The sequence below is a fragment of the Anastrepha ludens genome, chromosome 5 (genome assembly GCF_028408465.1).
Source record: "Anastrepha ludens isolate Willacy chromosome 5, idAnaLude1.1, whole genome shotgun sequence".
Taxonomy (NCBI): Eukaryota; Metazoa; Arthropoda; class Insecta; order Diptera; family Tephritidae; genus Anastrepha; species Anastrepha ludens.
This window is the reverse complement of record NC_071501.1, coordinates 78,783,171-78,808,385: the sequence shown is the minus strand read 5'-3', so window position 1 is coordinate 78,808,385 and position 25,215 is coordinate 78,783,171.

The following is a 25,215-nucleotide window of genomic DNA, read 5'->3' as shown; positions in this document are numbered from 1 at the left end:
GCCATTTTGTTTTTTTATTTATGTTAAAAAATTATTTATAACTTTTCAATCATGCCTTCAAATAAATGCAAAATATTATTCCTATGTGTCGCTTTTTTCGCCTCGAAAAAACATTGAGAAAAAACACCTTCTTTTGAAGCCACTGATAAGAGGCCCCCCTTAATCTCTGTAGACCAGCACGATTTCATGAAAAGTAGATCAACTTTTACAAATCTTGCAGTTTTTTCTTAATATTGTATATCATCTTTCATAAAAAAGTTCAAGTTGACACTGTTTACAAGGAATTTTTTCCTAATTGATTGCTATAGGATTTTACCCACCCTTTCAAAATGAATTAAATCCTCTCTTGCCTCTCAGAAATATGTTGTTAATGTAAATGTAATGTTATTTTATTGGTGTATGCCAGGGAAGTATATTGAGTTCCCTACTTTTTATAGATTTTGTTAATGATATTTCCAGTTGTTTTAAAAACGTAAATTTTATTTTGTATGTTAATGATTTAAAGATATATTCGGTAATTGCAAGTACTATAAATATTCAATCTGATTTAGAAAGAGAAAAGTTATAAGCAAGTGGTTTCATGTCCCATATTCTAAATCCTGCTTTCTTATACCTACTTCCGACTGCATTGATGGTTCTAGATTATCCAACATAAGTAAAATGATTGATCTTGGTGAGGTATTTGACCGTAGCTTCTCTTTTCAAAGACATTTAAATTACACCATTTCAGGTCACATTCCGTACTTGTTTTTGTTCGACGTTTTAAATAGTTCGGACTTTGTTGATCCATATATGATACTCTGAAGCTGTTATGTACCTCTCTGGCGCATTCGAAGCTGTTTTGTGCTTGTCATATTAGTAGGCTTGAACGCGTCCAGAAAGTCTTTGTCCGTTATGCTTATACTTTATGATTTGCGTGTTTTGCATTTAATGATCCAATTCCTATAAAAGTCTGTGCTTGCTCATTAATCTAATATTCTTTCACTGTCAATTATAAGGATCGTTACAATGTCCACATTACAACCAAAGAATCAAAACAGAGGTTTAATTTTTTTTTTAACTTAATTGCTTAGTTTTAAGAGGTTACATACGTCCAGCAGAGCCAAAAATGCGTTGAAAGAATTTATTTTACTTTTTCTTAACAAAAATTTGTATATAAAAAATCACGTGACCCAAAGTACAATGAAAAAAGTTACTCCACGATCTGCTGCATTTCTCCTTAAAATGCTGATGGATCCGTGAAAAGAAAAAAAATTCTTCTAAAATAAAGTTGGATTTTTGAATTTGGAAAAATTTTGCAATTTGCGGCATTTTAAAAAAAGTATGCGTTTTACGTCATAAATACCACACTTTAATTATGTTTATAAAAATGTTTAAGAAAAATTTCAAAAATCCGGCGCTACAGACTACAAAGAAAACACTTTCGAATATTTAAAAAAAACCGCATCAAAAAATATTAAAAACTGTATGAGTTATTATGCAGACCGTTCCGGAAAAAGTATTTTCGAGGAAAACGAGTTTAGACTTTGAAGTGTATTTTGCTCGAGGTCGAGCGGGCAGTTACATTTTCTACCATAACTTTGCATCTATGGGGAGTTTTTACAATCGGCTTTCACAAAAATACGCTTAAAACTATTGTATAAAGAATAATAATCTTAAAAAAAAAGATCGATTTTTTGAAAATTCTGGACGTATGGTACCCCTTAATCTATTTTTCATAGTCTGTCAACGGAATACTGCAATTTTAGATGTATGCTATTCCAACAATTCAAAGGGCACTTATTCTGAGGCCTTGCAAGACATTTAGTTCCAATGCCTGGCCTCAAAACTTTGAAAAGAAAATTGTGTAAAATATTTGCCAATTACTTATCTATGATGTGTTTAAAAGTTTTCTAAAATATTTCTTTTATTTTATTAGAAAAAACTGTAAAAAATATATATTTTTTTTTGCCTTCGAAACCCATGTAACCTCTCATGCCAAAATCTGTATCATCTCATTGATTTGAAAAATATGCTTTATTCCTAAAAACACCCATTATTTTGCACATACAATAGGATTATATGAACTGGTAAAATTACCTATTAAAAGTTCCATATAATTGCATTATTACGTTTTTTGTTTGCCTTCGCAACAATCGGCGTTGTTAGCGAATTGCCAGTAGCTGGCTTCAAGCCATTTCTATTGGTAGGCAGACATGTAATTGAATTTTATTGTACGAGCACTGCTCACTTAATGGAGTAATTTGAATATGAAATCTGGAAAATGCATTAAGCTGTGGCATTTTTTTGAAACTTTCGCATGATTACGTGGCAAAAAAAAAAAAATCAATAAACGCCGCGGAGGAAGTTAGTGAAGCCATTCTGCCACAGCAAGTGCGCGTAATGAGTTCCAAACTAATGATGTGCCACCGCAATGCTGAAAATACCAATGGGAAATACAACTTTTGTTTTATTTTTAAAGTTTTTATTTTAAAATTTTACCAGATATTTCCTTTGATTTTAAATAAAATAGTAATAATAAAGAATTTGCGACTATTACTCTGTGGTTGTCTGTCGAAAAATATACAAAAAAAATTGCGATATACATGAACATTTTTTTCCTTTTTATCTTTAAAACTATTCGTTTACAATTGAATTTTCGATATTTCAAAGCATCACTGATATACTAAACAAGACAATCTCATCCAAATACTCAAATTCTATTTAAGGTATTACTAATTTCTTCAATAAAGCTTCCTCAGGTATATGAATCGAACTATTTTCAAAATTGGGCACCTTCTTAAAAAATCGGTTACGTTTTATAATTAATTTAAGTTACTAAATGTACACATTAAATTTTTGTGTCCTCTAAGATGTAAAAGATCACATCTGGCCTTCAAAGCCCAGACTATTTTATACTTATCAACGTTAGCACTTAAATATTTTTTACCGATATTTTGAACTAAATATTCAAAAATACCTTAAAGATTTAGACTTAGATTTTTTTTTTCATAATATCTGCTTATTTTTCTTATCTAAATTTTGAAGCCCGACCGCCGTAGCCGAATGGAGTGGTGTGAGCCAACCATTCGGAGTACGGAGGTTCTAATCTCCGTACAGGAAACACGAAAATGAAGAAAAAGTTTTTTTACCGGTCGCCCCCGGCAGACAATAGCAAGCTCCCGAATGTATTTCTACCACTAGAAAGCTCCTCATAAAAACTATCTGACATTTTGAGTCGGCTCAAACCTGTAGGTCCCTCCATTTGTGGAACAAAAACAAGACGCGAGCCACAAATTGGAGGAAGAGCTCGGCCAAACATCTAAAAAGGGTGTAAGCGCTAATTATATTATAATATATAAATCCAAGTTCGTTCCACTTTCCTCTATATCGTAATTTCAAAGCGCCGCGCTATGTTCAGCTTTGAACTGCTTTTGACCGAAAGATTTTTCTCTCTCTGATAACTTTTGAAAGTTTATGTCTCAATCTTATCGTATTCATGGCGAAGTTGGAATGTAAGGTATACAAATGATAATTCGGTGTATCACTTTCTAAGAAAATACAATTTTTTTCTTTTTATTTTTACGGCAACAATGCTATGTCCGGAGACTAAAACAGGCTCCCTCATTTGGAACCGTCGGCCACTCTGCAACCGCTTTCACATTCCTTCAGAGTGGCGTTCCATCTTCCTTATAACAAAGATCTATACCTAAGTGCCTGCGTCCAGGTTCCGCTTTTTTATACGGAGAATTCTTTCCGCGAAACCGCTGATGATCTCCAACACTTCCTCGCCTGCATTCTCCAGCGTTCGCCGTTGTTGTTCCCAACGCAAGCATTGGGAAAATGTGTATTCAGCGTCATCTTCGGCGGCGTCTCCGTATATGCATGTTGGGTGTTCGCATTTTCCTATTTTGAACAGGTTTTTCTGGAAATACTCGTGTCCCGAAAGCATTTGGGTTGTATAAAAAATGACTCACCGAAGTTCGTGCTGTTCCATGTGGCGACTTCTTTTATAAGCCTAGCTGTCCATCAGTCGCGTGTTTCGTTAGTCCAGCGGTCTTGCCATAGCCCTAGCGTTGGATTTCTTATTTCGTGTGCTACAGGTTTGTTAACTCTTTCTTCCATTCCCTCCTTCTTTAAAGCCCACAGCCCAGCCCTTTTCCTCTAAAAGTCTAGTAAGCCTATCGGCTTATTACTTGAACAGCTGGCCCTGATACTGTGCGGTAGGCGGACAATACTCTCAGGGCTGCCTATCGTTGTATCGATGCTAAGAGTATCGATGCTTACATCGATGATTTACCTTTAGCGCATTTGCTAACAGTTCAGCTCCGTTTAAGGGGTTAGGTGGGTTTCAGAGGTTGCAAAAAAGGAGGTTTTGACTATTTTTTTTTTAGTATATAAAATCATATATTTTATTTAAGCAATTCACTAGATCTAAGATACATATATAAACAGTATTTTGTGAAATTTTTATTTAAAAATTTCGAAAACTCAGCCGTTGGTACCTCATCTTCCTTAACGTCTCAAAAAAAAAATCTCTTGCTGTGGACAGCATAACTCAGTATTGGTTCATCTAAAATCAGAAAACCAAACGGATTTCGTTAGTACATGGATAAATTTCGTTGTTCTACGAAGGAAAAAAAAAAATAATCAAAATTTGAATTTTTGACAGGCTTTGAACCAAAAGCACATTTTTTAGTGAAATTTTCGACATACATTGGCTCAAAAAAAATAGTTGTAATTAAAAAATAAAATCCTTCGTTCAATAACTAGATAATGTTATTTCAAAGATTTGTACAAAATTTGAATTAAATCGCTTCATAACTTTTTGAGATATCGTGTCCACCGACTTAAAAATGGAGTTTTGAGATAAACACGTATACCTGCGAAGCGTTCAACTGACGTGGCCTAATGGGCGGAACTTCTGAAGTGTCTTTCTCTTAGAATTTTACTCGGATTGACTTAAAATTTTAGGAGAGTATTTTATGCGTACTGCACTATTTAATGAGATAAAAAAAAAAAATCGATTTTTTGAAATTTTCAAACCCACCTAACCCCTTAACGGACAGCGTGGTAGCTGTCATTAGAAAATACAGTAATATAACGTATTTATGGACAGATGAAAAAATATATTTGAATTTTGTCAACTTTTTCGAAAATCTCAAACCCCATACTTCCACCGCATAACTATGTATCGATACAGGATCAGCTAAAATTTACATTTCGCAGCTAGCTTTATTTTATTTTTGGTTAGAAAAGTCCTCCAAGTTCCATTTATGCTATTTTTTGCTAGACAATTGCTCTTCTCATCGTTCTATCATATTTTTTAATTAAGTTTTGGTAACAATTATCGCAATCGTTATTGAAATATTCTGTGCTCTAAACATCAAGTTTTTACTTTCTACTAACCGACCATGTTAAAAGAAAACAATTATATTTGACTTAGCGAGGTTCACTTGAATGTTCCAGACATTACAATGGGCATCTTAATTATTGGCTGTGGGGTTAGACTTATCCAACCACATTTTTGTCTGGCCCATGTATTTTCCTATAAGAATTGAACGTTTAATCAATATTCGAAATGCAAATTTCCCTTCTGAGTAACGGTCAGGTGGACTGGTACTTGAGTGTATCATGAAACTTTATCTACTAGGAATGCACAATTGTATCCAACTAATTTCAGTCCCTGAACACAGGGGTATAACTGGGAACGAAGTAGCGAATGCATTAGCGAGAAAGTCTGCGACCTCGCCTCTAATAGGACCCGAGCCCTTAATTGCTATAGAACAATGCGCCATCAAGGAGAAGCCCTGGAGTGAAGAGCTAGGGCTAAGGGAGGTTTTCTAGCACCAAACTATGGCGCTATGCCAGGCGAAATCCTCATAAAACTCATAACCCTCCCGAAGAATAATTTTAGAATACTCAGGGCATTCTCACAGACTCTTGCCGTTTCTGCGTCCAATCTCAGCAAACTCAAATGCACCTTCTCCTGGAATGCAGCTCTATAGCGCGGAGAAGGTTGAAACATCTTGGTCAATTGCAGCCAGAGGAAAGGCACATACGCTCAACCCAACTCAGCTCTATCCTGAGTTTAATAAGGGAACAATGCGCTTAGATTAAGTACTGGGTATAGGGCACAAAAGACCATAAGGTCGAATTGCAAACCTCATTCGATTTCTTCATTTTTTCACATATCTATAAGTAGAACTAAAACTAGGAACTAACATGTGAATATTAAGGAATAATATGAATGTAGCGGCATTTAAGGGGGGACGCCACTGTGGGGCGAGGATCGGACAGAAGGAAATTTATTATATATGTATTAAACTATACTGATGTAAATTTTTAATAAAAAATATTGAAAATTGACAAATTTATGTAAATAAACGTAACTAGTTAAAAAAAAATGACGTCATCTGGTGGCAGCGATACAGCAATAAATAATAATCTTAAATCAAAAAATCAAAAATTTTGTTAATCTACGTAATAGTGGCTAACGTTATACGTAGCCGTTTTTTTTTTTTTTTTTTTTTTTGACATGGTGGTGATTTGAATTTCAATGTGTGGTTTTCACCATTTTTTATATTTTCAACATGCCCAGAAAAATTGTTATTTTCAACATTTTGAAAATCGGCTACGTACAACCTTATTGACAAGTTTTTTTTTATCCGAAGTGAGTATCTTTCATAGATACCGTTAAATAGACGGCACAGTCAGTATTATCTTACTAAACAGGACTTGAGAAACAGTACACCTTCGTACTTAACACTTAACTCTGACCTCTGTAGCGTTAATTTTGCCCTGCGGTACCGCTGTTTACGCTCTGCTTCGCAGGGTCAAGCTGGCCAGTAAGGCACTTCATATACGCTTCTGTTTACTTTTCGTCATTTACTCTCTTCTTTTCTTTGCTGCGTTGCCATTCTTTTTTCCGAAGCTCACACATTCGCTCTACTTTCGTCTACCATTCTTATGTGCTTGCTGACAAGGTTTGAAAATTTATTTGTTTTTTATTTATTTTAATATTTTTTTTTATGAAAAAAAGCCTCACAAATCCATCTTTAAAGTTTTATATGAATTAAAAAAAATCCGAAAATATTCATGAAAACTTCTAAACATTTAATCAAAAGTTCTAGATAAATTTTTTGTATGCCAATGTTTTGTACCATTGAATTTTGATGTAAAAGAGTGCAAGCTGAAAGAGGCTCGAAAATCATCCTGTTTTTTTTCATAGTTTCTTTTTTCGTGGTGATTTTGTGCTTTCTCCAAATAACAAGTGCTCAGTTTTTTCTATTGTACATATAAAAGAAATCACCCAATATCATCAGCAAATTGTCAAAAATGTATGCAATTCTTGAGCTGCTTGAAAATTTCAATTTTTTCTATTAGAACTCAAAAGGCCAGAAAACTGCGAGCTCGAAAATTTTCTGGAAATTCTGATTAAAAAGTTAAAAATTTTGATGGAAGTTTAAACAATTTTTTTTCGGAATTCGCAGAAAGTTTATAATTTTTATTTATATGATTTTTGTAGAAAAATGAAATATTATTTTAAAAAGCAAGTTATTAAAATGAAAAATTAAAAAAACATTAACTTTCAAAACTTGTCAGTAAGCCGAAGTGCCACTATTATATAACCGAAAGCATTTAATTTTTAGATTTGTTATCCTTTCACCAATAAAATATTCTCTCCGAAACTCGTCCCTTCTCTTGGAGCTCTACACAGATTTCCCTTAACTTCGCTTACCCTTAACGGCTGAGCAGCTCTGTTAGAATCAAACACCTAAGCTACCAAATGTTAACTCAGCTAAAAGATGAGATTATGGTAGATATTACTAAGCCCACTTGTCATACTCGTATCAACACCTACACATTTTTGGATACATTGAGCTTGTGAATGCTTGTACGTTTGCAAGTAGCCACCTATAGATGCACAAAGATATTAGTAAATCAGAGCACAGCCAATTACATACATTCCTGGGCAATATTGCTAATCAGGTTTAGTCGGTATTAAGTCGATTGGACACTTACATATGCAATCATTATCATATATTATTAACATTGAGGTTAACTCAAACGATTGGGAGAATTGCCACATGCTTTAGTTAAGTGCACTTAGCAAGAATACCTGTACAGCTAATTAACCCTCGCAGCTTCGCTTAAGATAAGCAAAACGATTTTACAATTAGATACATTGAGTTGCTGAGGCCCTTGCAGCTTTGGAATGATTTTTGGAACAGTTTTTATTTGAAGTGAACGACATAGCCACCGAGGTTGAGTGGATTTTTGCGTTGAAAAATCTGAAACCTATTTGATTGATAATGTTTTAAGTTTTGGACGGGTTCAGATAAATAATATATCAATAGTCTTTCTCGAATGCTTCATTTCATTTTCACTAATGATAATATAATTTTTCTTTACTTGAGTGCCTAGAACCTGTATCTACCTATACCTATCTATCTATACCTCTAATTCTTCATAGACAATTCTATATTTTAATGACTTTATTCCTAATAATGTGACTAATGTTTTTTGTATTAGAAATTTTGATTTTAATATAATTAATTTAGTAGTTGACATTCTAGATTGGGATTCTTTAATTACTGGGGTTCAAGTTGCTAATAGTTACGATTTTAAGTTAAAGGTAAATGATATCTGTAAAACCAATATACCTGTAATAAAAAATACTACTTATAGCATAGAGTACCTTGGCATATTAAGGAACTGAGAGAACTTAAACAACTTTCGAAATAAACACATAAAGGTAAATATGTACTCGTACTTACATTTTTCTAGAGAACTTTAAACTTTGGATATAAATTTGGAGCGAAATACCATCTTATCACACATTCAATCGGATCGAAAATTAAATCCTAGTTCCTCGACGATATGTTAAATCCAGGAAAGCATGCTCAAGTATTCCTTTCATTGTCAGGTGGAGGCGTATGCATAAGACAACTTGAAGACGCACACAAAATATTGGCTTATAAAAAAAATGTTTTCTTGGCGATTGCTATCAAATTTGTTTATTCAGAGATTTGAGGCGACCACATTAAGTCTTACACCACAAATAGGAGGAGAAGCTCGATGAAATACCCAAAAAGGTACACCATTAAATATATACTCTTTACGCACCACTTTTTGGTATATTTTACAGACGCATTACAACTGCTTGGGTCTAAAGCCACCCTTGGCTAGACATGTTAGCAGTTAACTCTCTCACCAACATTTGAGTAGAGTTCCGTACCTGTTACTCTTAAATCATCACTTGGCTATTATGACCACCGCGAGGTATTGCTTAACCTTTATGTGCACGCTCGAGTTACCCGAGTAAAAAGGCGAATGCATTCCTTATGTACCCTAGAGGAGCCACTGCTTCGACATTAATGGAACAAACTTAAAATTTAGAGTATATTTGAAAAGCAACGGCAAGTATTTGAACACAATTCTGCCATTAAAAAACTCCTCTTAAAAAACTATCTATCGTTCGCAGGCAGCATAAAATTTAACACACGCACCGCAAATAGGAGCTTAACACCGATTCAGAGTGAAGTTACCAATTGTATATAAGGATAGCCCCAATATACATTATGTATATCCGCATCAGTGACATTTTTTTCATTTCAGTCGCTGCCAGGTGTTATACGAGGAAATCCTACCATGAATTCCTGGATGTATCAAAGCCGAACTACTTTCTTTTAAATATATATAGGTGGCTAGAACTGACATGCCAATTACTGTCATAAAAAAAATGCTTAACACCATTTGTGCTTTCTCCGTTTCGTATCATGGACATTTTGTCAAAGTTATCTACCTTTGTCTACGTGCTATAATTTTACTGAATCAAGGCAAGTTTTTCTTTCATAATATTATAGCTTGAATAGCTAAACTGTGGTTAATATGGTTCTAATAATTCTAATAATCAAATTGGTGGATGGGTAAAAACATTTTTTATTTTACATTATTACAATTCAATTGAATTTATTTTAAAGTAAGGATTTGTAAATATCGTGACACCTACTTTGACTCTACTCCGGCTTGTTAAGGCACCTTTCTGGTCTAGAGGCGTGAAAATTGAAGGCGTTACAAATTGAAGAAAAACAATCGGTATCAATTGAAAATCGTTTATATTTATTAGACCAGTTCTTTATTTATAAAAAAAAATATTTTTTTCAATGACAATAATAAAAAAAAATTGCTTCACCTGACGCAACACATGCCACTGCTGATTGGGCTGCTCAGGTACGTCTGAAAAAAAAAATCGGTCGATAATTCATCAGGAGATATGTCGGTATGATGGGTAGCAGATTTACATAAAAAAAATGTGAGCCGTCATGGGACGCCTGGCAGAAACATCGTGTGTGTACAAGTAATATGCTTAAAAGATAATATTATTACAGGAATTAAATATAGCCTAATGAAAAAATGAAGTATTACGAATTTCTTACAGAAAATGGTAACTTTATTTAATAAACATTTATTTACATGCGATATCAAAATTCGATATTAATATCAAGCCACAATTTAAATATTTTCATCTGTGACTTCAGTAATAGTTATATTCGATGTTTCCTCTGCCGGTATTACTGTGACGATTGGTCGATGATAACTAAAGTACGTTACAAAAGTATTGGATGAAATATTATCAAGATATCTCACAAATACAGCATCTATTGTTGTTCCATATTCGGTAGTAGATTCTCTTGGATTGTTGTTGATTTGCAATTGAAATTCTTTTTGTAGTGTGCTTTGAGTGCTGAAATTTTTTGAATTTTCAGGTGGCGCAAAATTAATCATCCAGTTTAAAAAAAATTAAATAAAAAAATGACTTTGAGTGATTAAATTTTTTGACGTTTTGTATTTGAAAATTATTAAATAAAACTAAAAACATATAAAAAAAAATTATTTTGAGTGATGGAATTTTTGAATTTTCAGGGGGCGCAAAATTAATCATCCAAATTTGGATTTGAAAATTATTAAATAATATTAAAAAAATAATAAATAAAGAAATTATATTGAGTGATGGAATTTTTGAATTTTCAGGTGGCGTAAAATTAATCATCCAGACTTGTATTTGAAAATTATTAAATAATATTAAAAAAATGATAAATAAAGAAATTATATTGAGTGATGACTTTTGACCTTTACGCCCGCCATTGCTTGTCTGCTTTTATACGGCAGCTCTACACTTCACAAATTTCAATTGTGATTGACTTACTGCACTATTTGTAAAAAATATAAATAACCCGATAGCATGATTAATTTTGTGTCACTTTGTATGATAATAAAAATGTGTCTTTAAAATATGCCTTCCTCCATAGGCTTAAACTTTTTATTCAATTTCAACTTTTGCTCATTACTAGCTGGCATATCTCGAATTTGCTATTAAATAAGTTTGCACTATTCATTTCGAATTAATAAAGCAATAAATTTGGCATTGCAAAATAGTTCCACTTGGTTTAAATAATTGAGTAATGAAACTTCTTTCTGCTGTGGCTCTGCTTTCTGTGACCTTTTGATATTTTTCAACTCAAACACTGACCTTCGTCATTTCTTCCCACAGAGAGCGCGCCTCAAAGGTGCCCACTCTAGCCAGCCTTCCAGTTTCCCATGAATTCTCTGTAATCAAATTCCTATTATCTACATAGCAAATTACCGAACACATTCAAAAATACATAACGCACCAACATTTACTAAGTACTCACGAGCATCCAACTTGCCGCTCTTTAGCAACTCTACATTTGTCTCTCTAACATGGCACACATACTAACACACTTTAACCCACATCATTTGTGAGTTGTTCCTTTGAAATTGGCTTAGCACTTCTCATGCTACTACACATAAAATATATATATGTATACCTTAGTATAGTATTCCAAGAGTAGCCACGCCAACGTTTCGGTTTACAAGTGAGCCTATAGATGTTTCACATCAAAAACTGTCTAGATATCTTATCTGTTTATTGGAAAAAAAAATTTCTCACGTTCTCGCTATTAAAAAAATAGAAAAATTGATTATAAAATTATAATTCTGCTACCCGCGAGAGCCACAAGTCTACTCAATAACACGAGAGAAAAGTACGGTTAACGCGCCTATACCTGGGCATTTCGATATACGAATTTCAATATAAAAATTTTGAAGTATACTTTTGAAAGTATAATTTATGAAACTTAAAAAAAAAACAAAATCGATTTTTTCGAAATTCTAGACCAGAAAGGAAAACTCGCGAAGGTGTGCATTAATAATAACATGAAATAATATATTCGTCCCCAAATACACAGCACTGGTACACAATGGACTTTAGAGTTCTAAGTGATATCTTTTTACACATCAGCCAGTGCTACCTAACCTAACCTGAATCGGGACATTTTTCCATTAACGCAAAAACGAACCGTCAATAATATTTGGTACCTTACTTTCGGCAGCTCGCCACTTCGACTATCAGCTCAGGGATTGGCAATGCTGCCAAATATTGAAACGAGTTCCTAGGCGCACTCTCACACGAACTGAAAGAGTGTCGTAATTTATTATCTATGGTTCTCATACCAGCGAAGCAACATAAGCAGCGGCTATGCTGGTAATTTTTTCAAGCTACTTGGATATATGAAGAAAATTATTAAAAAAAAAAATTAATAATTCCAAATACGTTTCCAGTGCAGTGCCACATCTGTGATTTTGAAATTAAGGTAGAAACAATAAACCTACGCAGCGAGATACATTTTTGTAATGGAAGTGACATAATTGTGTTCTGCAAAAATTTAGTGAAAAGTTGCATTCTCAACTCAAAGAATTTTCTTTTAAGATATTATCACTTTTCCTTCAATGTAATTTGCGAAAAAAAAATTTCTGATTTAAAATTTGTTTACTCCAACCATTTAAAAAATAGACTTCTAACGAGAGGCATTTAGTGTTTAAATTTTACTATTTTCCTTAATGTCCAGTGCGATAACTCTGTGCTCACTAATACACTCGCAAAGTCACTTTTGCCGATCTCTGGTTTAAATATTTCTTTATTTTCGATTACTCATGGCTACCTATGGCTTTAATTCAAAACAGGTGAAATAGTTTTAGCAAAGTATAGGACATGAATTATTGCCAATTACAGAAGGTGGTGTGCCCAAGCAACAAAGCACCCCCCGACGAAAAGATAATACAACAACATTTTAACCAATTTATTTTTTTATAATTATTTCATAATTTATTTTTGTAAATTTAATTATTTTAATTTTTTATAATTTTTATTTTAAAAATTATTAAAAATCAATGGGATTTTTCAAGTGTTTTCAACTTGCATTTTTGTATCAGCTCCACAACGATCCAGCAATGTATGTATGTGTATGATTCGATGCAATATAAGAAGAAGAAGAAAAGTCAAACTGCTGAACCAACCTTTGCGTAGTTTTGACGTTTCTCTTGCGGCACTAACTTCATTCCTTCACACACACACACACACATCTACTCCTCGTATTATGTATGCCTACAGGCATTAAATAAAAACAAATACAAGTACATAAATGCATATGTGAGTGTATGCATACTTCAACTTGTGTATTTCAATTTGTGCTCACAATAAAATGGCCATAAATTTCTACATGGCATAATATTAAAATAATGGCACACTTCTATAAGCACCATTGCCTCTAAAGTGGCTCATAAATCATACACCGCAGATAGCGTCGGCGAGGGGTGCCGAGTTCAATGTTGGCACATAAATACACAGCAATTTTTTTTTTTAGTTTTTTATTTATGTTATTTATACTAAATATGCTGAGATCATTTTTTATGCTAAAGTGTACTAAGGGGTGTGTTGGTGGGTGACTACCGTACGGTTGGTCTCAGATTCGTTATTCGCTGTGGAAATGAAGTATAAAATGATGATGAAAAACATGTTTCCTACCTAATAGTGGACGCGCCTAGACTGGTAACGGCAAGGCTCCGAGTGCGTTTCTGCTTTGTAAAAGTTTCCCGAGAAGAACTCTCTGCTACAAAGAGAATAGACGAACTATTTGTAGAATGTCATTAATACAAACACAACAGATTGAATGAGAGTAGAGACCAAACACCTGACTAGGAGTCAATTAGTAGTGGTGCTTGTTATTTTATTTCTTTCTTAAGACTACCCATTGCGCCGTTACACCTAATACCACATGTCGTGGCGTACTTTAAAAATGGGATAAAGGTAAGGGGTTAACCCGACTGGCATTAAGCCACGCATAGACCTTTTGGCCCATAGCGATACCAGAGAATGACTTCTATTAAGAATTAAAGTAGGTATCACATAGGATGTCAACGCTTTTAGCAAATCTAAGCAGTACTGGAGGATCTGTTTTTGAGATATCCTCCAGACCCTCAAACTGTGAGGCTCCCAAGCATTTCAAGCGCGATAATGCCTAACAAAGGCACAGAAGGTGCTCTACAGTTTCCTCTATATCCTCTCTGCACTTCCTGCATTTGTCGTTGCTAGTAATCCCAGCCAATATATTATCACCAGTTAGCACACCTATAATAGTTCTCCAGTCTTTTCGCTAGGCCGATTGAGTCAGTTTTTGTTATTAGTTATACACCTGACTTTTGTAGTTTTGCATGTGGTCAGATTATTCCACATGGCGTCTGCTTGCTTTTTCATACAGTCAGTCATTTCGTTGTACATTTTATTTAGCAGTTTTGGTATGTGGTTCTCTTGTGCAAATGGTACGTTAACAGCAATTTTAGCTATCCCATCTACTATTTCGTTTCCTATGATGCCTTTTTGGCGGGTACCCCTGGATAAGCAGCCTTCTTTTGTGGCTAGTCTTTCTGTGGCTTCCCTACTCCGTTGGACATTTTTGGACTTAATACCATATGAGGTTATTGTTTGGTTGCTGCTAGACTGTGCATGTAAATATTAATTATTGAGTTATTTTCAGTTTGTGTGTTGGCTAGTGCCATGGCTTTCTCAATGGCAAAAAAATGGGATAAAAATGTGATTAAAAATTATATCCCCTTAAAAATAACATTTGCGAATCTCCATAGCCGAGTCAGACTAAATATGTTGCTTTGTTTCGCTAAAGTCCTTTATTACATGCCTGAATGCCACAAAAGCTGATATATTCTTGAGATTAAAAAAAATATTTAAATTATGAAGGCTGCTTTTTTAGTTTAAAAATAGGCAAGTCAACAAAAAAATATTTATTAACGCAAATGGGTTCACTCAATTCAATCACTTTTCAAAATATCGTTCATTCAGTCAAATGCAATTCCGGATGTATATATTCGTATCGAACAACTGAACAACTTTTTAGGCAATTATAAAATTATATATTACTCAACTCGGATATACTTTTTCGATGGTCACATATTCATGTCTCATCAATACAATGTAACTGAAACCACCATGCAAACATACCTTGACCTCATGACGATCTTGCAATATCAATTCACGCACAACATCGACTTTTTTTAATATAAACGAAGTTTTGAACGATCTTCACAATATTCCAACTGCAGAGAAGTGCATCCACAGTTGTGTTCAGGAATCGAAAAATAGTAGCTCGAGATCTTAATTCATCACCAAAGGTAGATCGAGAACAGCGATCCAACTCAGTGCGATTTTCTATAGATCGGCATTTAAAGATTTTCACTTGCATTCTCTTCACCTTCTCTTTTATTTCCTACACATATTCTTCCTTATTCAAAGATAATGATCACATGCAGTATACGCTGCAACTATTCGCTGAATGATGCAGTAGTCAGAGTTCTTTCATTCCGACGAAAGGTTATATCATTCTGGAATCGTTTTTTTGCTATACAGAATCACATTTGTAGTGAGACGTGTCCAAAAACTGGCTGAGATAGATTAGAGGTGCTCATTTCAACTTAACCTCTAAAAAATTAAGAACTCACTTTTTATCATTACCATCTCAATTTGGCATCAATATTAAATCAGTGGCCCTGATAGGTATATATTCATCCACGTCCTTAGTGAAATAAACAAAATAAACAATTAATGGAATTTCATAACCTTTTTCATCCTCTCCTTCAGTCGTTGCTTCGAAGTTTAGTCCCTATTTACACGCCACAGTTTGGGTTTACTGTTGTACCGCGACAAGATGATGCCTGAGCCAATGTTCAATTTCAAATTTACCGGTAGTAATCCGGCATTATTTATTTATTTACTTATTTTTTAATGTATAAAATAATATCTTACGGTCTTTTAATAAGGTGAATATCTAAATTACGCTAAATTACCTATCTGGCAACCCTGTATCTTTTAACAAAGACGTCAGATCGCTTAATGACATACCGCGTTGGAAGCGTCAGTCCAAGCAAATTTTTACCACGGAACAGTACACGCCACGCGAGCGCTCCCAAATTGTTGAAATTTACATTCAACAAAAGAAGTCATGGTAAAAACTCAACGTGCGTATAAAAAATTAAATAATGTGAAAAGTGCGCCTTCTAAGAACACCATTAAACGTTTGTACGAAAGGTTCTCGACTGGTGGTGCTCTTTCTAATCCAAAGAGGCCAAATCAAAACCGACCAAGGCGATCGGATGAGAATATTGCTCTTGTACGGGCCAGTGTTGAGACGTCGTCAAGGACATCCCAAAATCGTCGTTCTCAGCAGTTGGGCATTGCTCGGACAACTTTACAACGAATTATCCGCATTGATTTGCATTTGTTCCCGTATAAGATTCAATTGACGCAAAGATTTTTGCCTGCGGACAAGCCTCGTCGATGGGAATGGGCCCAAAGAGTCATCGAAATCCATCGGGTCCGTCGAATATGGGCAACCCAGTACAGTTCAGAGTCGCCTTGAGACAGTAGGTCCTCCATTTGTCGAACAACATCAAACTCACACCCCAAATAGGAGACGGAGCTTGGCTAAGCTTAAAGTACGAATAAATAAGAATAAGTAAGATTTATAAATATATTTTTTGAATAAGAAAAATCAATTAAAATCGAATTCAAGACTAATTTACACCCACTTAGAGCACGAGCAATAGGGGCGTTTTCTGGCTTGATATTAATTAAAAGTAAACAACTACTGTGTGGCAGTAAAGGCTGCAAGAATTTTAAGATACGTAGTGCTGATCTCAGAAAAACTTTCTGAACGGTCCAATTTTACTTATTAGATTATTATGACCAAATAAATATGGCACACTCTAATGAGACAAAGTCAATAATTTAGTGAAAATAGGTATATGTGATGATTATGAGGGGTAGTTATTACTTCGCCCAGGTTGAAAATTGTGGGAATTTCCTTCAAGGAAAGCAACGTCAAAGACTTAGTTTTTCACCACTAATATCGCTTTTTCTCTTATAAAAAATAAAATAAGTAAATAACCATTCATATTCGAAATATATTCTTTAATGATAATCAATGAAATTATATATTTAATGATAATCAAATAAAATTTCGATTCGCCGACTTATCCTCAATCCCTTAACTACCTGGCATGCTTTCCTAATCTACATGACCAGTAGTGTTAAGCGGACACACTAAATAAGTCTAGGACATTTTTGAATGAAAACAAAGATAAAGGGTATTTCAGAAAACGTGTATAGATGTTGTTTTGAAATAAAAGCAATACAAATTTGGATTCTTTCATGTTTCAGTATTTTTTTTCAAAACACGACTCTTAGCAATTATATGTGAAAAATGGCAATATTTACATGTCCACCTTTTCCACAGCGTCTACAATTAAAATATGCTAAACAGTCGATTCATGAATTCCCATTGTTGAGAACGTCGAGGAATCGATGTTGAATATTCTCAACTAAACTTCCAGTTTTTGGCCACCCAGTTGTTTTTCTATCCTCGACATACCCTATTGGGAAATTTTTTCACCAACTTTTGAAGTATCACCTCATTCGGACGATTATGTCCACCAAAAAAATCGGGAAGTTGGGATACTTTTTCTTGCAGATAAACCATTTTCATAGCAAGTTTAAAGAATTTTAACGCATTGTTCTACAGCCTAAGTATCCAGTGTTAAAATTGTGCTTCCGTCTACTTGAAAAATGTCAAGGATGACATAAAAAAGGTAATTTATCACTTCTGAATAATTCATTGAATAAGTTACTTTTGAAATATCCTTTATTTTGATTTTCTTTTTTTGGTTTGTGTTTTTTTTTTTCTTGTTCACTGCGCTCGGAAGCACTGAGCCTAGACAAAACTCTTCCATCGTGCACGTTTTTGGACTTTTATTTTTGCGTCGTCCCATGCGATGTCGACATTTGCTAGCTGGCGAAACATCAACTTTCTCTAAGTATTCTTTGGCCGACTCTAGTCACTTGCTGGCTATGTTATTTACTTGTGCGGTAAAACTGAATCAGCAACTGTAAATGGTGCTTCAATGTATTTATATGCTTCTAGAATAGTAAAAAAAGTGATGCTTGTATAGCTTGAGAATAATATTATCAGTTTTCTAGATTGATTATCGTTTTTGAACTATTCATGTTAAAAATAATTCAATTGTACATTTAGACTCATAAAACCTTGGGGAGAGGTTAGGTGAAATGGTTATCGTACAAAGGTTTTATATGTCAGCAAATTCCAAAAGAGTATCGGAGGGGCACTTCTGGACTGATTTTGTACATCTGCCAAGTAATAAGACTAGTAACTCGTACACATTAGTCAAAAAACTCTGAATTTTAGTCTTTTGATTTTCTCAGCCCTCTTCAAAGTTTTTTAAATACAAGGTGGCGCAAAAGTAACCTTGCGATGTTTTTTGGATGTAATTAAAAAAACAAAAGAAAAACTTTGATTCTTCTTGTGGATTATTTTTATTTGGTCTTTTAATTTTTTTTACATCAAGTCGAGAATGTGATGTCATGTAAATGGCCGCCGCCACAGTTGATTGCCATTTGAGCCCTTTTTATGGCATTTTCCATCACTTTGGCCAAAACTTCCGCCCATAGGTCCTTACATTCTTGACGGATATTGTCTTTAAGAGCTGCAAGAGTCTGAGGCTTATTGACATAAACCCGCGACTTCAAAAAGCCCCACAAAAAGAAGTCTGGAGCGGTCAAATCAGGCGATCTTGCTGGCCAGTGCAAATCGCCAAAACGGGAGATTAGGCATCCTTCAGCATATCGGTTGTGGCACGTGCAGTGTGTGCCGTTGCACCGTCCTGTTGGAACCACATGCTTTCCAATCCCAATTCATCAAGTTGCGGCAATCATAACTCGTTGATCATTGCTATGTAGCGCCCACCATTCCCAGTAACCGTTTGGCCCGCGACGTCTTCGAAGAAAAAAGGTCCGATGACTCCTCCAGCGAAAACAGCACACCATACAGTGACTATGAGCGGGTGTAATGGCTCTTCGTGGGTTACTCGCGGATTTTCAGTGCCCCAGAAGCGTAAATTTTGCTTATTTACGTACCCGCTAAGATGGAAATGGGCCTCATCACTCATGATTATTTTTGATGAAAAATCATCTTCCTCTTGGTGGTGATTAAGGATGGCTTGAGCGTATGTTAGACGTGATTGGCGGTCAGCAGCTAACAGCTGATGCACCGTCTGGACTTTGTACGGAAACATCTTCAAATCTTGTACCAAAGTTCGCTGTAAAGACTGTCGACTGATACCCATTTGCGTGGCACCTCGTCTGGTCGATGTCGACGGCGCTTCCATGACATCCTCGGCTACAGCAGCAATATTCTCTGCAGAACGGCTACTCCGGGGTCTTCCACGCCTGGCGGCATCTCGTGTTGTGCCAGTCTCTTCGAGGCGAGCGGCTAAACACCGCAGTGTTTCGCCAGTAGGCGTTGCACGGCGAGGAAATCTGCGCCGAAATTCACGTTGTGACAAAGTCACCGACCGATTATTGGTCAAATAAATAGTCAGCAATATTCCGCGTTCTGGAGCAGTGTAGCGTAACATTGTTTATTAACGTGTATTTCGCATGTGTTTACTACACAAATGTCAAAACAGAACTTACATTAGGGGTCAATCGCAAAATTTATAGCATTTTCTGATAGGAGGATTACTTTAGCGCCACCTGTTATCTTCTCTTTTCTGAAGCACTCCTGAAATAAGGCGAACAAAGCAAAACTAAATGAATCTCTCAAATCGGCCAAGCCCCTTTCGGGTATTATGCGAAGCATTTCATGCGAATCTCGATTTTGTGGTTTCCGTGTGTATAGTTTTTCCCTAACATAATTTTTTCCCCAAATCTCCTCGGTATTAAAATGAATAAAGGAAACCAATTATTCAATTGATTTAATTATACCACACATACACAATATGGCACAAAATTAATCATTCTATCGGGAGATTTTTAATTTTCGTAGTAGTACGTAGTACGTCATCATATTTGACACTTGTGAACTAAACAGCTGCAGTCACAAATAGACAAGCATAAAGATCAAAATAAAGATTTCCACCACAGAAACTAAATTTTTGTTTTAGTAAGTAAAGAAGTTATTCAAAAACTCAAGTGGATGATTAATTTTGAGCCACTTTGCATAAATAAGAAACTTTTACACAGCTCTGTGATATGTCCGCATTCAGTAACAATATCTTGTAGGTCATTAGACTTGTATCCCTTTATTATTTCTCTACGTTTGTACCCTTATGACAGAAATACTCGCATAACATATGCATGATTTAACCATACCAGAGGCACTCAACTGCAATTCCAAAGAAATCGCATCAAATGTCCAATGTCAACCACCTTTAATGAAATAATGAGCCATAAATGCCTGAATATCTGAGGCTTTACATACTAAAAAAGCATATTTACTTGCACTTGTGGGAGTATAAAGTGACGTGTACGCAATTTTACCTTGAAGCTGCTAAATACCTGGTTTTAAATGTGTGTGTAGCTGTATACATATGACTACATACTTGTATGCAACCCGTACCCAGGTACGTGCAGGTATCCAACATATTTTTGTGTCATCAACTTGTTGTTGTTGACATTTCTTTTTTTTTTGCTCTCCTGTCAATTTTCCACACCGCTTGAACATATTACTCATTCATTGACCTTTTGTAAATGTGGGTATTTTTTAGCATACAAGCATACATATCAAATATTTTACGTGACTTAATGATAAAACATAAAATACTATGTATAACCGAAAACTCTATCTCTCTCCTTAACAGTCTGTATAATTTTCCGATTACGCAGAATAAAAAAGAAGAACAAACGACTGGCGGTTCTCTACGCCTTCATTCGCATAAAAACAACATTGTTTTGGTCTAGACGTGAAGGCCAATGTACGAGAAGGGACAAATTGGACTTGTTATTGAAACAATGCATACCGAAGCTTAATAATATATACACATACACATAAATACACATTTTTTATGAAGTGTATTTATGTATAATTCGGGTACAACTTAATTTCAAGACCAAAGAATTTAAAAACATCCGATGGTAAAATGTGATTAATATTAAAGATTAAATTAGAAAGAACTGAATACTAGGAATTATTGAAGATAACTGTTTGCTTGGTGATTTGAAGGAAGGAAAAAAGAATTAGGAAGAAATAGATACATTCAGCCAAAAAGGTACCGGAAATTGTTCAATAGAACGCAAAATAATTGTTTAACCAACAAATAATTTATTTTTTCGGCTCCATTAGGCTCCATTCAAAGCAATACACATATGCCAACGATTAGTCCAGTCATCAAAGCACCTTATAAACGCGCACCTTTAAAGATATCTTCTTCAGCTACTTCAGCGAATTCTTCTTAATGGCCTCTATCGACTCAAAGCGCCGTCCGCGGAGTGGCAATTTATGTTTTGGGAAGAGGGAAAAATCACAGAGGGCTAAATCCGGTGGATGTTCGACGATATTTGTCGAGTTTTTAGCCAAAAAAGTGTTCACAATATGAGTCTTGTGAGACAGTGCGTTAACATGGTGCCAGATCCAAGAATTTTCTTTCTACAAATTATGCCGTTTCCTACACATATTCTTGCTCAAATGCCGCATAACTTTCAAATAATATTCTTAACTTCCCATAGAGCCATTTAGAATGAATTCTGAGTGCACAGCACCAGGATAATGAAAGGAAACGAGTAACATGACTTTCACTTTTGACCGAATTCGACGTGGATTTTTGGGTTTCGGCTCATGTGGATAGCACCATTCAGCCGCTTGTTGACTGGTTTGCATGTCAAACTCAAATACTCACGTCTCATCATCTGTTATGATGCGCTGGATAAACGCTGGGTCCGAAGTCACTTGCTCAAGCATGTGTTCATCCACCTCCCTCAGACTTAAACGATGGTTTTCCAGCACCATTCCCCTTACTTTGTCGACGTTTTCATCCGTTGAAGACGTTGATGGGCGACCAGATCGGGGCAAATCTTCCACGACTTCTCGGCCCTCTGGAAAGCCTTATGCCTCTCGTGGGCCCGTGGTTTTGATAGCCTATGGGGATGCTGCAACATTTTCAACGATTTGGTACAAAACGGTACGAAGTCCCGTACAAAGTTTAAGACAAATTCTTTGTTCGATATTTTTATCCATAGTGAAAATCGAGCAGATCTGCGGTTGACTGATATAATTAAATGCCAAAAACAAGCTAATTGACAGATCACGCTCAAACTCTGCGACACTGTAGAGGACAGTTGCTCCAACATTCCAGCAAATGTAGACATATAACGCGCGCTTTTTAAATGAACAATTACCGACCGGCCATAAAAAATCATTAATCATCTCTCCTGTACAATATGGGTATCAAATGGAAGCTGTTGGTGAATGCTTTAGTTCAGAGTATTTCCATCCGCTCCGTGACTAGGGTCTCGAGATAGAGACCAAAACGTGGACCCTAGAATGTGTTTATACAATATGGATATCAAATGAAAGCTGTTGATAAGTGCTTTAATACGGGGTAATTTTCATACCTATTGATGACTAGGGTCACGAAATATATGCCAAAATGTGGACCCGCCGTGTCTTTGAACCGAATTAAACCAAACTTACACACATTGTTAAGTAGGTATTGAAGATGATTTCCGTATAGTTTAAATACCTATTGGTAGATAGGGTCTCGAGATATAGGTCAAAACGTGGACCCGGGTAACCTTCGGACGTGTATGTACAATATGGGTATCAAATGAAAGCTGTTGGTGAATGCTTTATGATATGTTATGTTATGTTATGTTATGTTATGTTATGTTATGTTATGTTATGTTATGTTATGTTATGTTATGTTATGTTATGTTATGTTATGTTATGTTATGTTATGTTATGTTATGTTATGTTATGTTATGTTATGTTATGTTATGTTATGTTATGTTATGTTATGTTATGTTATGTTATGTTATGTTATGTTATGTTATGTTATGTTATGTTATGTTATGTTATGTTATGTTATGTTATGTTATGTTATGTTATGTTATATTATGTTAATGTTAACTCATTCTCTATATCCATACAAAATATTTATCAAACAAATAAAATTAAAATTTTCTTTTGAAAAATGCAACCATTCAATCAATATTTTCTTATGACGTTATCACGTTAAACTATCGTCAGTAAACCGACTTTACAGACAACCTCTTTTTTGGAAGGAGGTTGAAATCAAAATGAGAAAAACATCTCAAAGGTGCCGTGACACCAATGGTATGTGGGGCACGCTCCCACTAATACTATAACAATCCTCCGCCTCGGCTAATTCTATCATGGAATCACAAAAGTATAACTTCTGGGTAGAGCTGCGTCCAGGTTCCTCACCTGCAGGCATATGAAGGCTACACACCGTCGATAGTCCCAATTACTCCCACTGTGTTTATAGGTGGTTCCAAAGTAAAGGAGTCATCGGGAAACTTACAGTAGTGTTATCTTAACTCACCACCATCTTGTCGTCTGTACGATACTGTATTGAGTGTTACAGCCAACCGTCTGTGCTTGTTGTCGGTTCCTCAGAAACTGTCCGCCTTCTCTAATGCTGAAACGCTTTGCGTTCCAAATCAATATGGCGAAGTCGCGTCATGATCTTACCTGCGAACGTTTGCCTCCCACTTACCGCTGGTTGCGCACATATCTCGTATGAGGGTGCTGGAGGACGGTTGATGACCCAGGGCTTGCTTCAAGATAGCTCGATTCTCTCTAAAGCAGTCGTAATAAAACAAGACGTTTGGACAGAAAAGGCTGTCTGCCAGCTCAAAACGGTGCAGGTATTCCGGAAAACAGCCATGACCGCTGAGCAACTGGAAAAGGTGAAAGTCGTTGTCTCCATGTTTTCTCATAAAGCACTCATCAACACGTGGTATGAGTTTGTAGGTCCAACGTCCGCTTTGCCCCTCATTCCACCGCTGATGCCACCGGCCTATTGTTAGCAGTCGTTCAGTTGCTTTTTCTACTGGTGTGAGCCGCGCTCCTTGCCCGTTATAGAGCCGAAACAATTCATCTGCAAAAATTGAACGAGATTTCGTAACGTTTTGTGATAAATCGTTGAAAATTGGCGTGTGTGCTTTATCAAAAACATGGCTTTAGGAGTGGTATACGGCTTTTTCAGAGGGCCGAGAAGTCGTGGAAGATTTGCCCCGATCTGGTCGCCCATCAATATCTTCAAAGAAATGGTCCTCGGAAGCCATCATTTATGTTTGAGAGATTTAGCTCGTGACCGTAGAGTGCCTCACGAATCAATTTGCATCATTTTACACCATCAGTTGAGTATGAGACGCGTGGCTGCTCGACTCGTGCCAAGAGAGTCGAATAATAAAAATTAATAATAAAAAATATTTACAATTAAAGTAATAATATAATTTAAGAATATCAAATATTCCAAAATAAGTATTCAACGAAGCCCGTTTAAAACAACTTTTATCCAGACATATTTCAGGATGGGGCTACCACCCTATCTAAAATGCATCAGTTATGGTGAATAAAAAAGATTGGATTCAATATTGCCAATAAAATATTATATAACAAGTTTTACTGCAGTTACTTTTCTTAGCAGAGCTGCCACATGTCTAAAAATTAGCTGAAGTAAATTAAAAAAAATATTTTGTATTATTATTGGGGTAAATATATCTAAGAAATATAATAGAAATAAGAAATATAATTGAAAACGCTTTGGTCCGACAATTTTTGCTAGGCAGTCGTGCTAACTAACTTTTAAATTAAAATAGTTTGAAGATTGAAGGCTCAAACATGATTCCGAATATGTAAAATACTTAATGAAAATCTTATTTACATACATCACATTCGAAATAACTATATATTTGCTAAAGTGCATTTGCCTCATATTATGTGCACAAAATTTTTCGTCAGTTCAAAACTGACTGTGCGGCAAATA